We start from the raw sequence: 16,587 nt of genomic DNA, 5'->3' as shown, positions 1-16,587 counted from the left end.
AAACACATTACATGTGGACCTTTTCAATGCCTCAGTGAATGCCATGCATAGTGTTTATGGAAAAAGAGGTGGTAATCAAGGGCTGAGTTATGATGCAAAATAGTTTTACAAGGGTTTGAATAAAGAGAAAAATAGCTTATGTTGGCTACAGTACAGCAAGCCTTCATGTCTTCTACTCCTTTGAAAAGCAACGGAAGATTGTTTAAACCGATACAATTCAATTATTCACTGGAAAGGCAAGCCCTCACACAACTTCATCTGTTTACCTCATGTGCAGAAACTTGGCAAGCAATAATACCAGTTCTATTAGCACAAACAACTAATTCAAATTGGAATATGCAAATGTATGTATGTTTTCCATTATGGCAGATCATTGTTTCCCACTGTATACTGCACAGCTTTCTGTCTGCATATCCATTCAATAAGAATGGACTCAATAGCAGCTAACGGTTGGTGCGTGGGTTTTCAGATTCTTTTTTATTTGACTGCTGTTGCCCTGACATTGAGCCGTGTTTGAGCCCACGGTGGCTTGCAAAGACACTTGATAAGCCAGACCATTCAGCAGTCTCATAGTCCCTCTGTTCACATTAACACACCAGGTCACCTCTGGCCCACACACAACCACATACACTCCTAATTAATGTAACAAGAGGGAGGGGACAGCACGAGAGAGTGGCAACATGAGAGTGCAAGATAGAGGGAAAGCAAATGCGAGAGCTAAAGAAAGCGAGGTTAGAAAGGTCCTGCTGTACAAGCAAGACACCCTCGTTACAACATCATCTTTGAAAGGAAGGGAAAGACAGAAAGACGGCTAAGAAATGAGAGAGACGGAGAGTTGGGGGAGATTCAATTTGCATTGACGAGGTGTCAGCGGAGCTCAGGGCTGGTTGTTTAAAGCTGGGGGTGAGAGGCAGAGGAGGAGTCGAGGGGAATAGAGGGAGAAACAGGAGGCTGAAGCACAAGATTAGAGGTGAAAGGGGCAGAAAAAGTACGAAGAAAGACGGACAAGAGTAGAAAAGAAAGAGGGCAAGAGGTCTCAGAAACAGCCGTCATTAGCAGGCAGCACACAAGCCCTTAGAAAGACACACATGGGGCTCCTCAGTATGCTAAGCACATAGTCTTCATAGTGCATTGTAATTAATATTTCAAAAGCTGTCTCCTGCAGGTGAGATGAGATGAAGACAAGATGGAGAGGCTCAACGAGGGAATGAAAAAGGAGAGAAAGGCAGACAAACACTTTTTTTATGTGTGTATGGGAAGATTTGTAGGTACGACATTACGTTTATCTGAACAAACTGTGGTGATCCAATCCTGAAATGATAAAAATAGTCAGATACAAATTTTAAAAAAGGAGTTTGCATTCAGATCCAAACGTAATAGAGTAGGTGCTGAGCTGAAGGTGAGCAGACAATGACAAATTAATAATAGCTCGCAGATTCCTTGGCTGCAATGGTGATGTTTTCACACAACTGCTTTTTGTCAAACTCTACAGATAAATAGTTATAACACAATACTCTCGGTTCTTGTTGGAACTTATTATCAGAGGAGATTGTCGATTATTATTTGCAGAACATTACCTCACAATGAGGACAGCCACACCAGCTTTTCCATTTAATTACCTACACTATGGTGCGCCTCCATAATCTAATTATCCCTCGCTCGTTATTATAATAAACTGTAAATATTTTTCTTCAACATGTTTAGCTGTGGGTGTTGTGTGCCGATAATCAGTGATTCAAGTGAAAAGCAGCAGTATAAAAATAAGCGCTCAATAAAAAAACAAGTTGGTCTTGCAGTCACACCATGGCCTGGCTATTTCACCTCTGGCTTTTCCTTGTTTCCATCCCTTTGTTTGGAGCAAATTGTCTGTTGCAGTTCCCAAACGGCCACTTTCCTCCAGCAGCATTCATGAAAGATTGACACGGTAGACGCTGGCTGAGTGGCACGGGGTCTCTGGAGCCGCTTAGATCAATGGGTGTCCTTTGAGCTTTCCCGCATTCTTGAGGCACGGGGACCAAAGAAGGAGGGGAAACCAGATTACCATAACATTAATAAAACAAACTGTAATCTGAAACAACAGCTGAAACAAAAGGCTGCATCCGTGTTTCCCCCCAGGAAGAGTCTGTGCCCACACTCGCTGTGTGTCGCATGCACAACGGCAGAAGCAGACAGACACATTACAAGCATGGAAGCGTCCCATATTCAGATCATTATTCCACAGAAAAGGTTCATCCTTTATAGGTTAGCATGTTAGGAGGGAGGAAAGGATAGAGAAGGTGGAAGAGAGATGATGGGAGTTGAAGAAAAACAGGAACAAATTAAATAAGACGGAAGTAGGAATACACAAGGAGGGAGGGAAATACATATAATGTATGAAGGTAAGAAATAATGGAGAAGCAAAAGGATCTGAGGTCATCAATAGACGAACAGAAATGCATACAGAGAATAAGACACATTGGAAGCCAGAGAAATAAAGCCTTATTTGTGCACATGGGATGAGGTTTTTTAAATATTCATTGCTTTGGCACATGCAGCCCATCTGCAGCTCAATAAGGTATATATTATGATACATTATTATTACACATTTAAAGCTATTTGATGATGTGTTGCACTGGCTGACACATAATGGATTTGGATGGATACAAAAAGAGATAACAGCAGAGATGCTAACCAACCAGACAGGCCTCCTTATTGTCCAGAGACCTAAGACTAAATCCTCAAAAGTCATTTAGCTTTTGTCGCCTCTCTTTGGAATATATTCCAAAGTGCCATGAGGGAGAGTGGCTCTTTTTCTTATAACCCCGACTCCATATGTATATCTTTAAAATCAATGTTTTTGGTATTATGGAATGATTTAGCCAAAGTGTCTAGAGTGTAGGAAAGTGAGAGGCATACTTTTTTTTATTACAACTGTCTGTTTATCATGACATGGATCCTGCTAACAGTGTTTTCTTTTCCTGTAAATCTGACCGGTCAAGGTAAGTCTGCAACCTGGGAATCCACCTATTATCCAAGTAGACATATCCTACAGGGCAGTATTCAGCCACAGTACGGTTATATGTAAGACCGTGAATCAATAACAGCAGTTTTATTTAGGCTACTCTGTCTTATAAAGACAATTCTCTCACATCACTAAGTTTTACACAACAGCAATCATTGTCATCAAAACATTGCTCAACTCCATGATAAAGACAAAACATAGCTCTAAGTTGGCATGAATAGGTCAGGACAAATTGTGGAAATATAAAAAGAACACAGTTAAGACGAGTGTTGTGACACCTCAAACAAAAAGGGACTTTTTTCAGCACAAAGCCTCCTTATCTCTCTCTTTCCCCATATAGAGACAGAGAGAGAGAGAGAAGGAGAAAGACCTTGTTTGGTCCAGTGCATCCACTGTGAGCAGAAGGCAAATGAGTGCATCGTCATTGTGATTCAGAGCAGTTGTTGTGGGTTTTTTGGGTCGTCTGCTGTGACTGGAGCATATGGCCTGGCTTAATCAAGCTAATGATTCCCTCAGCCATTATCTTTAAACAATACCAAATGGAGTCCTCCTTCACATAAAAATACTAACAGATTCAATCATATTAATATTCAGCCATGTATTCCAAGCATAACCCAGTGGCTCGATGGCATTTACTTAACTAACTTGGCTGGCATTTACTGTTATCACATAGGGGCCGGGTGGAAGACGAAGCAGATGGTGCATCTAATTGTCTGAGCTGAGATCCATTTCTTCGCCATCTCTGACTTGATTTCTATTTAAGAATGGCAACAGTAATAAGTGGGTTTACCAGTGGAGTAGGATGTGACAGAAATGAAAAGCTATTCCAAAGAGATGCTGAAAACATGTAAATTATAGAAGCTGGAGCCACGGTGTAGTCGCCATCCATGTCTTTGTCTAGTGCTTTTTAATGGAAATGATGTGCAAATTGGTTTCTGCAAATCCAATACAATCAAATGACTCCACAACAATCACCGTTTCCTTTTCAAATCCTTCTATTTGTGCTTCTTTTTGCTTCACTGGATGAGATATACGTTTCAAGACGCTACTGTTACACTGGATACGGACATATCTCAGAAAAGCATAGCGACTTCTTAGAAGGTATAAACGCAAAAGAAAAAGAAAATTGAATTCCAAGGCACAGCAGCCAAAAGAAATAAAAGTAGCACCGAAATACGTTGGTCAGGGTGGTGCTGGCGGGAGGTAGAGATGTGGGGGGGGGGGGGGGGACGGCTTGGAACTAGGGAGAAATTAATTTAGCCAGGAGTAGGCTGTCAGAAGTGGTGATAATAGCAGGAGGTGGGATGATGATAGCCTTGACGTGAGAGTGCTTACTGGGGCGCTGCTCAGGCATGCTCCTGTGCACACATGCAAACCCTGGACAAGTTGGGGGGGACACATTTGAATATTATAAAGTACTCAAACTTAGCCAGACAACCTCGCATGAACACTTCAATACCTTTTCAGTATCAGTCCTCACAGATAAGTGGGCCCTTACTGTGCTGTCTTTTTCTTCTTTTTTTTTTAAATGGGACTTTCCACCATTTCCCAGATGTTGCATCTAGTAGTGGCATGGAGGAGCTAATTTAGAGACGGACCCAGCTGATAACAGGATAACTGTTCCTATTGCTGCGGAGCTCACAAAGCCGCCATGGGAGGCCACCTGTGTGTGATGTATTATGATCGAGGAAAATGGAGGATAAGATAGCGAAATATGGTCTTAGAGGAAACATGCGGCGAGATGAAGACGCAGTAGACTAAATCCATCTATGGATCACTTTAACCAAAAAGCATGTGTTGGTTTTTAGTCTTCTATGCTTTTCCAGCTTTGTGCAAAAACACATAAATGCACATATCCCAGAACATTTATAGAAAACACTCATCACTACCATCTTCTCTTCTCCTGCCAGGTTTCCACTTCTTTTCTCCACAGGATTCGTGAGTGAAGGATGGCAGGGGAAGAGATGGTATCTAGTTTTCCAGAACATTAGCACCCGGCATGGAGCGGTGTAATGTTGCGTCTCTAATGCCCACAGCCAGTCTTGTTCACTAATGATGTTGAATCACCACCACGGGGTGCTCGCTTGTCACTCTGGTGATGGTGGTGTCAGTGGTGATGATATTTGTCATGGGCACATTTAAGGAGAAACATTTAGATAGTAATTATTGCGCCGGCAAAGCAACACTACCGAGGGGTTACATGGAGAAGACACTGGCGCCCAGCTATTCGTATAAACACCGCCTTTTGCCTCTCACATTTAGCCGTCTACTTTTAAAAGCTTTTTGCCATATTCTTTTGATCTCTGCTTCTAACCCTCTCTTTTCTCTGTCATCTGTCCTTAGTCACTGAAGCTTAACATGTTCACTTTAACCTGCTCATCTGGCGTATCATTCACATTTCCTAATATCTTAGCTTCCTTTATGCTTTCCTGTTTTGTGCATTTCCTCTAGTGTTCAGCTCTTCAGGTGACCTCAAGTCCTGTGATTTATATCGTTAATGTAACTGTCCATCCTCTCTCCCTCTATCCTTTTTGTCTTTCCTCTCTCATATTCTGGTTCCAGGCCTTTAACATCCCTGCTACCAAACCCCTATCATTCCATTTTTTATTTCCCTTTTATGAGGAACCATTTTTAAAGCTGGAGAGCCGACGAGGAACACAGGCGGCTTTGAAGCAGCAGTGGTCTGGGTATGGAAAGTAATATTTACTCCAAAACGATGCTGTTCAAAGTCGGACTTTCATGATAGCTGAATAGAGGGCACCTTTTAAGTCAGAGCCCGTAAAGCTGTCAACGTTTTGAACCTCCCATTCCCGTTTGAGCAGACAGATACATTGGATGTTGTGCTTTGAAGGAGACACCTTTTTAAGACAGTTAATGGCATTACAAGGGTTACTTTTTACAAAATGCTGCAAGCCCTACTATTAATAGAACAGAGCAGATTACAACATACAGGGGGTTGACTTTATATGATTGAAATATTTAAGAGCTAAAGGTAAGGGAACACAGAGGAATAAAAAAATCATTCACAGTTTTCACTTTGATTCCTTTTAAGAGCCATTTCCCAATAACTTGCACCATGTTTTTTTATGGAGAAACATACCTTTAATGTTCGGGCTGATTGTTTCCAGTAAAATGGGTCGAGCTTCATTTCAGTCTCTCAGAGCATTTACTAGTTTTTAAAAGTGGCAATTACCCTTTAAAGGTCAAACAGCCAATCAGGCCACTTCCCTTCTCTGGCACTTTTTAATAACCTTTCCGTGGCATACATTAATGCCCTGGGTATCTGTGGAATCTGTGTGAGACATACTTAATGCTGAATTTACATTCAACTCCTGAACTTCCCTTTAATCTACACCCAACCATTTACTGTTTACATGCATGTACTAATAAGTCATCTCTATACACAGATCCAGGGGTTTCCCGAAGTAGAAGTTAATTTCCTTATGTCGAATCTGTGCTGCACTCAGTTCTGCCTAAATGTAAAGTGAAGCTGATTACTCAACAATTATTAATCTGTCCAAATCAGCATGCTACATGCTGCATGAACACATGTACAGTAATTAAACAGCAAAGCAGTCCATCTATAATTCATGATGTGATACTGATGTGAAAGACTTGCATAAATAGAAAAACTAGACATCAAAGTGCGAGTACTCAGTCGCACTGCTATTCCCGAAGGCTGCTCTCCTAAAAACAAAAGCCTCACTTCGCTCATCCTCCAGCCGAGCGCCAGCACTCGCTCACACTGCAATCATAATCAGGGCGAGGGATAGCTGCACACACACAGGTGCCCGCGCAGATGGGTACACACACATGCATCAAGACAGCAGGCATGAGCGAACACGTGAGCACACACACACACTCAACAGTACTCATGCCAATCAGCAAGCTTGTCAGATCCAAGGAATGACAGCTCTGTAATCAGCAGGTAAAGATGGGAGGGGTGTAGAGAGGTTGAGAGGAGGAGGAGGAGGAGGAGGAGGAGGAGGAGGAGGAGGAGGAGGAGGAGGAGGAGGAGGACTGGAGATGTTGTGAGAGGAGTAAAAGAGTATGAGAGTGGACAGGTGGAGAGAGGAGGGTAGAGAATAGAAGAGGAGAAGTTGCCAGGTGGAAAGAAAGGAGATAGGAGAGGAGGAGAGAGTGGACGGAGGGAGGAGAGGTGTAAATCAGAAGAGGCAAAGGAGAAGTGGAAAGAGAAGGAAGAAGAGGAAAGGAGAGAGGAGAAGTTGTGAGAGCACGAGAGGCAGGGAAGAGAGGTAGAAAGAGGAAGAGAGGTAAAGTGGAGAGATCAGGAGGAGGAGACGTTTTGAGAGGTTGAGAGAAGAGGAGAAGAGGAGAGGGTGTATATAGGAGATGTGGAGAGAGGAGAGGAGGCGGGGAAAGGAGCTGTCACAAGCCTCTTCAAAGCATCATGGGGGGGGACTGAATCTGAATTGGATCACAATGTTTCAATGAGGGGCTGTCAGCACCAGGTGCCTGCTGAAAGCCACCCCCACCCCACCCAAATCTCTCTCACACACACACACACAACTCATCTCACTTTGCACTCACCCACACCACCTGGCCGTGCCATCTCAGCACAGTGGGGGCTCTCCCTCTCCATGTCTCCCCTCCTTGGGATAAGGCAGATTCGTCGTTCATCAGGGCTCTTTTTCACTTACATGGGACAGAGATCTGTCTCCAGTGAAATGGCTGATGAATGACTGATTGGAGCGCGGACCCACGCTGAGCGCACTCACGGACCAATATAGATATGCAAAGAAATAGTCTACAATTATCGGGCAGGAAACATGAAATGTGGTAATCATAAAATCAGAGGCGAGATGCTGCAGCTGCCTCGCCGCATACACTCGCAGAGTCGCACGAACAAACAGTGAAATCAAATGTTAACTGAAGAATCTTTCAGTGTTTGCTGGATTCTGACTGTGTATCTAACCTCCTTTCCAATTCATTAAACTCTGTGACTTTCAATATATTAGCAAAATTAAAACATGTGCTACTGTAAATCAATGCAAAGAATTGGATTAAATCTAATTTGTTAGCCTTGACTTAAATCAATTGGCAGGGCTTTAAAGGCACAGAATAACACAAGATGGTGAATAAGTCAAGAGTTTTTTTGCTTTTCTGTTGCTATACAAAGTTTGTTTACGTCGGTAATGTCCACAAAGAGTCAAGAATTCCACTCAATATTTAGTTTGTCAATAAATGATTGGGACTTTGATTTATTTCATACAGGTGTATAACCTGTTTCTCTCAGAATATCATATGCACTAATTCCAGTTGACAGAATGGATAACCTTTAATACAACTCGATTAAATCAAGTAAGTGTTGATGAAACTGAGTCATGCACAGTCAACATTAATCTGATGAATATGCGTAAATGTGTGCAAGTCATACTCAGTAATAATTCTTATTCTAGATAGTATCAGTAGCAGCTAGTAAGTGACACTTTTCCAACAAATTGATATAATACCAATAACGTTAACCTGAGGCATATTTTGTTCCCTGATGTCTGTCTGTGTATCTATAAACGTCTGACTGTGTGTGTGTGTGTGTGTGTGTGTGTGTGTGTGTGTGTGTGTGTGTGTGTGTGTGTGTGTGTGTGTGTGTGTGTGTGTGTGTGTGTGTGTGTGTGTGTGTGTGTGTGTGTGTGTGTGTGTGTGTGTGTGTGTGTGTGTGTGTGTGTGTGTGTGTGTGTGTGTGTGTGTGTGTGTGTGTGTGTGTGTGTGTGTATGGGACTGTGAAATTGATTGTGGCTGGACAGGAGGCAGGCAGGCAGGCGTGTGGTGGTGCCCAAGGGGCAGGGCAGTGCTGAGTGAGCAATACTTCACCTGCTCAGAGGACACACACACTCACACAAACATCTAAACTTTGTCACACACACCCTGACCATTAAGATTGACTCCAGTCATCCAGCTCATTGATCTGAGGCAGAAACCGAGAGAAAGGGAGAAGAGAGAAAGCGCCAGAGAGTAAAATAGAAAGGCAGAGACAGACGGGGAAGTCTTGACATAAAGATTAACCTTGAGGTAGCAGAGCAAACGTGAATTGGAGGGGGTGAAGCCACCTCATGCCTGGCTGGACACGTCTTATATCTCCTGCTCAGACACTGGGACAATATTGAATCTCCAGCCCTCATGATAATTAAGCGCTCTCAGGCCAAATTGATGTGTACTTTGAACTATAATAGATGATGTGACGCTGAATATGCCCGACTGCCCTTGATGTGTTCACTAAGTTCATTGCATCAGGTATTATAAAATGAGTGGAATGACGGAGTAATAGAAAAAAAGACACCTCATAGGTACTACTGCCCATTAGCTCCTCAGAACTATAGACGGAATAAAAAAGATGTGATAAATAATATATAAGTCAAAGCTCCTTCAACATGAAGCCTTAAAACGAGACAAAGACCCCCTTGGAGACCTTTATATTTGAACATCTTCTCTACATTAGACATGCAGAATATGTCTTAAATCTTTTACCCGTTTACTTTTCATACTGGGTGTGTATACTCATGTTTGTGTGAGTGTGCGATTGTGTGTGTCCTGGGTGGCTGATTCTTTTATCTCGATTATTTCATGCTGTGTTTATCCGTATTGAATCAATTTAGGTTCTTTTGAATCACATTTCCAAAATTGTTCATTTTTAAAACTTCAGTAATAGTGATTCAATCCGAGACAAAATATGAATAAAATAGCCACAGCAACACAACAATAGAAATAGTCCATGGTCTAAAATGAATTCATTCGAAAAGGACACAACTTTTAGTCAGCTAGCATAAGGAAGTCAACTGTCCTGGTCCCAACCCTGCTTCCAAACAACACACGGTTTGTCAGATCTACCGGTGATTAATGATGAATCTAGATCATAGCCTGTTTCTATACTTACTGTCTGAGTGATTGTAGTAACTGCATAACAGAAATGTGGACAGTATTGTGACCTTGAGGTCATTCTGTATGTGCTATCGAGATATTTATTTTCTTTACGACTGTAATGAGAATAACCTACGAGAGTCAAGGTTTGATACATGTGTTGTAAATAATGTTGTCAAGCTTTAGTCTGCAGCAGGAGTCACAGCCAACGTAGCTAGAGAGGACGCAAAATAGGACATTCCTCTTTTCTTTGACTTTATTATTTTGTCAATGTATGGATGGATATATTGATCTTTCACGATTCCATAAGTCCTTTTCACCAATATGTTAATGCACCAACATCTCACAAGATGCCATTGTTAAAGTTCACTGAGCTTGAAACTACATTTTAAGTAATCTCTTGTGCGTCTGACACAAAACACTCGGGTGCAGTCTATTATTGTCCGATTGCTGTTATCCGACACAGCCCCTTCCAATCACTTTGAAATGTACGTATATATGTAAAAAAAAAGTTTTACATTTTGTTTTGTTAACGATTGGGTATATGCCTATTGATGATAGTGTAATACAATGCTGAATGAATATCTACTTAATCCAGAGTAGAACACTTTTTGCCTTGAGCCTTAAATAAATTCCAAAAATGTTGGCTAATTTTTAGACAATTCACTTTTCAAAACAGCAACCTTAACATCCCCCTGCAGTGTTTCAATGTCAAACTCTAACCTGTTGCTGGATGTCTATGTCATGTTATACTTCCAAAACAGGCAGAACTCTCTTTTTTTAGCAAAAGGTATTTGCATTTAAGGACCTTGAGCTCGTTTTGAATTATTCTCAGGAGACAGGGCCGTAAAGCAGAGTGACTGTCCTTTCCTGCATTGTGGATTGCTTTGGCAAAAGCCTGCTGACAAGAAACACTCTGCAATAATAATTACAATGAACGGGAAGTATTGATAGTTATTTATGAGACGGGTCTCACATTAAACAGTCTCATAGATTAGGCGTAAATGCATGGAGTCCAAATGGTGTAATATAGCGTTTCTGCAATATTGCTTTTTCACAGACTAACGCTAAGCCATAAGAGATCATAATTCATGGGGAGGGAGAGGACGAGAGAGAGAGAGAGAGAGAGAGAGAGAGAGAGAGAGAGAGAGAGAGAGTCTTGAGTGTAGCTGCTTTTTAAGAATACAAGCTCTTCATAAATGTAACATGTATCCTCCTTTAATGAATACCAGGGGTTAAATCTAGAGCATCAGAGACACTAAAAACAAACACACTTACAGACACACTCCATCAATTTCATTCCCGTAGTGTGGAGATAAAGACGGCACAACAGCGAAAATGTGCAGAAAAAGAAAAGAGGAGTCATTTTGTGTTACTCCGTGTTGGAGCTTTGAGGGAAGAAAAGACTCAACAAGTACTCTATTGTTGCTCTTGTTTGTTCCCAGGAAGGCTTAACAAGAGAGTCTAATGCGCTATTGTTCTCTCCAAACGCCACTCGGCATGATGAACTTCAAAGCTCCTGTAAGACACAGTCACACTAAAGCATGCACGCGTCGCCCGCACACGGTAAATCAACAAAGCCACAAAGGAGTCCCGTTAGAATTTAGCGTAAACAAAAACAGCAGACCTGATGTGTAACGACCAAACTAATGAATCAGTAGTGAACAGTGGCTTCCAAATAAAGTCTGAAAAAGAGTTTTAATTTGACACTGCTGACATATTGAAAAAAGAAAAAAAGAAAACAATATGTTTCTCTCACAAACAAACATCACAGGAGCAAATGAAGCACCGAGTTTATTAGGGAGATTAAAGCTCCCGAGGCCCTGGCTGCGTGTGGCGAATATTGACAGATCTGCAATAACAATCTCACAAAGGAGAGGAAACACATGAAGAAGAGGGAGGAAATATGATGAAATGAGGTAATAAAGGAGCCAAATCCAAGGACACAAAGACGCCTGCAAACCTGAGAGTGGAGTCAAAGGAGACAAATGGGACATGAATGGATGCAGATGAGATGCAGAGGCATGACATCAGAGCAGGCAAATGCAACCAAGAGATGGAGAGACGACGGATGAGTAATGCCACATTTACGCCTGTCCTCCATCTAACTTCTCTCCATTGTCCCAAAGAGCAAACAGCTCTCCATCAACACGGGATGAGATTTGTCTGCATTTCCCCATATACTGTTATAGCTCTGTCAATAGAAGAAAACGGTATTTAGATCAAACTGCTACCACATATTGCTCCATCTGAAACACTAACACGCTCTCTTACTCTTCTACTTCTCAACTCTTGGGACTCATTGACACTGATATCAATTCTTTATTTTTACAGTATTGCTGCTTTCCCTTTTTACTATGTAATGAAACAATACAGCAGCCTCACACACCTACAGAGAAGTAGGACAATACGTCTTTTTCATCCAGAGAAATGTCTTCACGTTTATTTCAATCCAATGTGCAGCCCACCTTTTTTCCTTTATATCCAGACATGATGTGTGAGAGAGAACATTGTAAAGCTGTGTGCATGAGTGAGTTTAACACAGTTTTTAGCTAGTGTTATTCTTCTCATTAACGACACAATGACGTGTCGATTGTGTTTATGTGTCTCGGTGGCATTCGTTAAACTAGCTCACACTTCAAACTCAACTATTACAATGATAAAAGGGCTTGGTTTGAAATTTGGCTTCTTTCTGCCTCAGCTGTTTCTCCTCCGCTCTTTGTAGTGCTCAGTACCATGACCATCATTTATCCTGTCAAATAAAGTGTCACGGGAAGAAAGGGAAAAATACAACATTTTTAACTCCTTCCAAAACCAAGATATGCCTGTCTATTTTGTTAATAAAGCCAAATATTATATGTTTGCTTCAAGGGAGTTTACAATTTACACTACTGCATACTACCCTCTGACCATGGCCCTTGACTCAGATAAGGAAACATTTCCATGAAAAAGAAAAAATCTAAGATACTCAGCGAACAGTAGAAAAATTGCAAACATGCCTACAGCTTTACAGAAGGGCCTAAAAACCTTTCTTTTTAAAAAAGCCTTTTATTAAACTGGTGTTTTTAAGTACTTATTTTATGCCACTTGTAGCACTTTGGGATTGCTTTTAGTAATGAAAGGTGCTTTACCAATCAAATGTATTATTATTATTATTTACAAGGCTGTACTTAAACAGGTCTTAAATGCGAACATCAGCATGTGATTAAATGAAAAAACAAAACTCTATGGTAATTTCAACCTGCATTATGTTCATCGTGTCATCTTAGCGTGATACCATGCTAACAATTGCTATTTAGCACCGACACAAAGTAAACCTGAGGCCGATGTAAAAAGTGTTTTAGGTATATAGTTTTGGATCAATTTAACTTTGGCACCAAATGTTTTACAATTCATCACAGGTTTTAAATGAATGTTTCTACAAAAATATCAGTCCACAAAAAGTGGTGGAACAACAATAAGCTTTACCTTGCCCCAGAGTCATGATGCTAGTTTTGCTTTAAACTTTATGAAATGTGAAAGAAAGAAAAGAAATAATCCAATAGTGCGCATACCTTTACAAACGATGTGACCTCAACACTTGAGCTGACTAGAAAACGCTTTTAGATAAATATTACAAGGTACACTGCCAGAGCGACTTATACAGAAAAATGACTCGAGGTCGTTTTGAAACTAGACACCAGTATATTAAATAGAAAGAGCATTTAGCAATTGCATACAGTGGAATAGGCTTAAGATAGAGAGACAGACACAGTGTGAATCAGAGGAGGGGAGTCAACGAGAGCAAGAGAGAGGGAGAGAGAGGGAGAGAGAGGGAGAGAGAGGGAGCACCGTGCTCCTACTGTAAATCAGGTCTGACGGAGTGACCTTTGATAGCCCCAGACAGAAAAGGTTACATGAACGATGGAGAAAATGGGTCCATCTGTCACTTACCAGCTAGCTATAAAAGATGGTGTGTGTGTGTGTGTGTGTGTGTGTGTGTGTGTGTGTGTGTGTGTGTGTGTGTGTGTGTGTGTGTGTGTGTGTGTGTGTGTGTGTGTGTGTGTGTGTGTGTGTGTGTTTGAGGTCAAACGAACAAAGAAAACTAGGTGCATTATTCTTTCATCCAGAGTAAATTGTTCTGTGAAAAAAAGAAATCCCTCTATATACTTTATCCTTGACGCTTAGGATATTTAGCAGTTGTCTCACATAAAAAAAAAGCTAATGTGAAAAAAACTGCAAATTAAATAAGAAGGTTAGATGCTAGTTGAAATGGAAAGGTATGCATCAGTTTTAAACCTTTGTGTTATCCAAACATGACACAAGATGCAAACCTTTACCTGATTCATCAAAGCCAGGGTTCCCACAACTTATTAAATATCACATTTCAGGTCCAATTCCCTTAAATCCAATGACCCGACATAGTTTAAGATCCAGATCAAGGTTAATGACAGTTCTTACATTCTTGCAGCAGATGGAGCAAAGAGACATATTGATGCATCTGCTAGAGAAACACATGCAAACATCAGTATGCATTTACCAAGTCAAGATAGAAAATATAAAAATGCACTTAAATGTCCATTATTGCACAAAATATATGCAACATTAAATCACTTTCAATGAGCACTCAATGTCTCATTAGTTTATCTTCAAAAAGCTTAAAAGGCCTTTCTTAGCCTCGAATTCACACTTTAAGGATCTCAAGGACTAGTGGAGACCATGCAAAGTCGGTCTGAAGAAGGTTTTAAGTGAAGCACATTGGCAACAGCAGCACCAATATATTGTTTAGGATAAAAAAAGTGTGCCACTTACAAAAAGCTCGCTCAATAAATAGAATATACGCAATAATTAAAATGGATGACAGTATTGGTAACGCTGTTGGATGCGCAGAATCCCCGCAATGAGCATATAAAGCAGCATCATTCAATTAAGGTGGTTCAATTCCTGGCTACCCCTAATAATATTCAGTCATCAGCAACTCAGTTTAATAGGTAACTGTTTGGTTTGAGGGAACACTGGCTCTGCTGAACAGCTCACCTATTATTGCTTGCAAATAATTTACGTCCCAAGCTACACAAGATGTCCGTGCCCTGGATACTCCCTAAAGTCCCCTATGCCCCCGCTCTGCCAAATGTGCTAAATTAAGCTTGCTGTATTTTACAAACCTCAGCGACCTATGCTATCTAATAAACTCCTAATGGAGGGAAACAAAGGCATCTCATTAGGAGGTTGCCAAAAGACACGCATACAGTACACACACAAACACACAAAACTTGAAGCAACTTTCTGCTGGCTCATTGCCGGACATTAATGATGTTCCGGCTGGTTTTAACAACTATTTATTTATTTAGGAAGTAATTTTGCAGGGAAGGGAACCTGATGAAGGTGTTTGGGGAATTCTTATGTATTAATCAACTTGCGGTGTTTGTCTCTTTCTGGAGAGTACAGGAGCAAGGGCAGGGATTCTATATTATTCACTCATGTACACACACACATGCACGCAGAACACACACATTTTCCTTGAGTAAAGAGAGGAAAGAGGGTTATTTAAATGGCGACTTGGTGACAATGTGCTGTGATTGACAGCAGGAGGAGGGGGCTGATGGGAGGATTCTGTCAGCGACTGATAACAGCTGTCTGCTTCACTCACAGGAGAGACAGACGGCAAGAGAGACAGAGAGGGACGCACACCCACACACACACAAACAGATGCACAGTAACGCACCCTTGCATATATTTCCAATTAAAGTTGTTGCCTGCGTCATTCATAAATTACGTAATGCATATGGAAAAAGGTAGATTACAGAGTCCATCATGTAAATCAGCACCAACCATCCATCGTAGCCTGACACTGCTCTGTGCCCCAGATGATAAACAGAGATGCAAAGTCACACACACACACACACACACACACACACACACACACACACACACACACACACACACACACACACACACACACACACTCTGATTAAACATTCCAACGGAGTGAGTTTGGGGTAATGAACGGGAGTCAACAATGAATTATGGATCATATTCTAATGGTTGACTTACCCCTCTCATTACTGGCATGCTAATGTGATTTGGAAACAAATGATTATCAGCTTTATTAGAAAGGGGAAAAGAGGAGGAGAGAGCAGGGGCTCATGATCCCCCAAGACACCCCCTGATGCTTTCACCTGGTGAACAAGGTGGTGGAAAATTGAGATATCCGTAGGGAAACATGTAGGCGGAGAGAGAGACATCATTTGTATACTTTGGACACCATCCAAGGTCTTAAAACATTATCTATTATTTGTATGACTAACAGCATTCTAACTCATAGATCAACACATAAAGTACAACATCTCGTCAATTACGGTTCCCAGTTTATTACTAATTGACAAGTTTAACTGTTTTGTATTCAGTTCGGGTTCCTTCTAAAGATATTTCTTCTCGCAAATGTGTTGAAAATGGCAAGAATCACATAATGAAATTCTCCCTGCAACACAAAATACATTTAATAACAGCAATTCTGCACCAATCTGCACAGGCCTACAGCTCCCAACTGATGTAATACATTGGAGTGCATGCATACACACCCTCGGGCATTTATCACAGCACTGGTCAAGGTGGAGACATCTCTAGCAATCCATCTCTCAGCTTATTGGCACCAAAAGACTTGCTTTTATGTTTTGCCCGGAGATTTACGAGTGACCGAAGACGCGCGTGTGTGCGTGTGTGTGTGTGTG

Source organism: Notothenia rossii (assembly GCF_949606895.1).
Source record: "Notothenia rossii genome assembly, chromosome: 9".
Lineage (NCBI taxonomy): Eukaryota > Metazoa > Chordata > Actinopteri > Perciformes > Nototheniidae > Notothenia > Notothenia rossii.
This window is presented reverse-complemented; position numbering follows the sequence as displayed.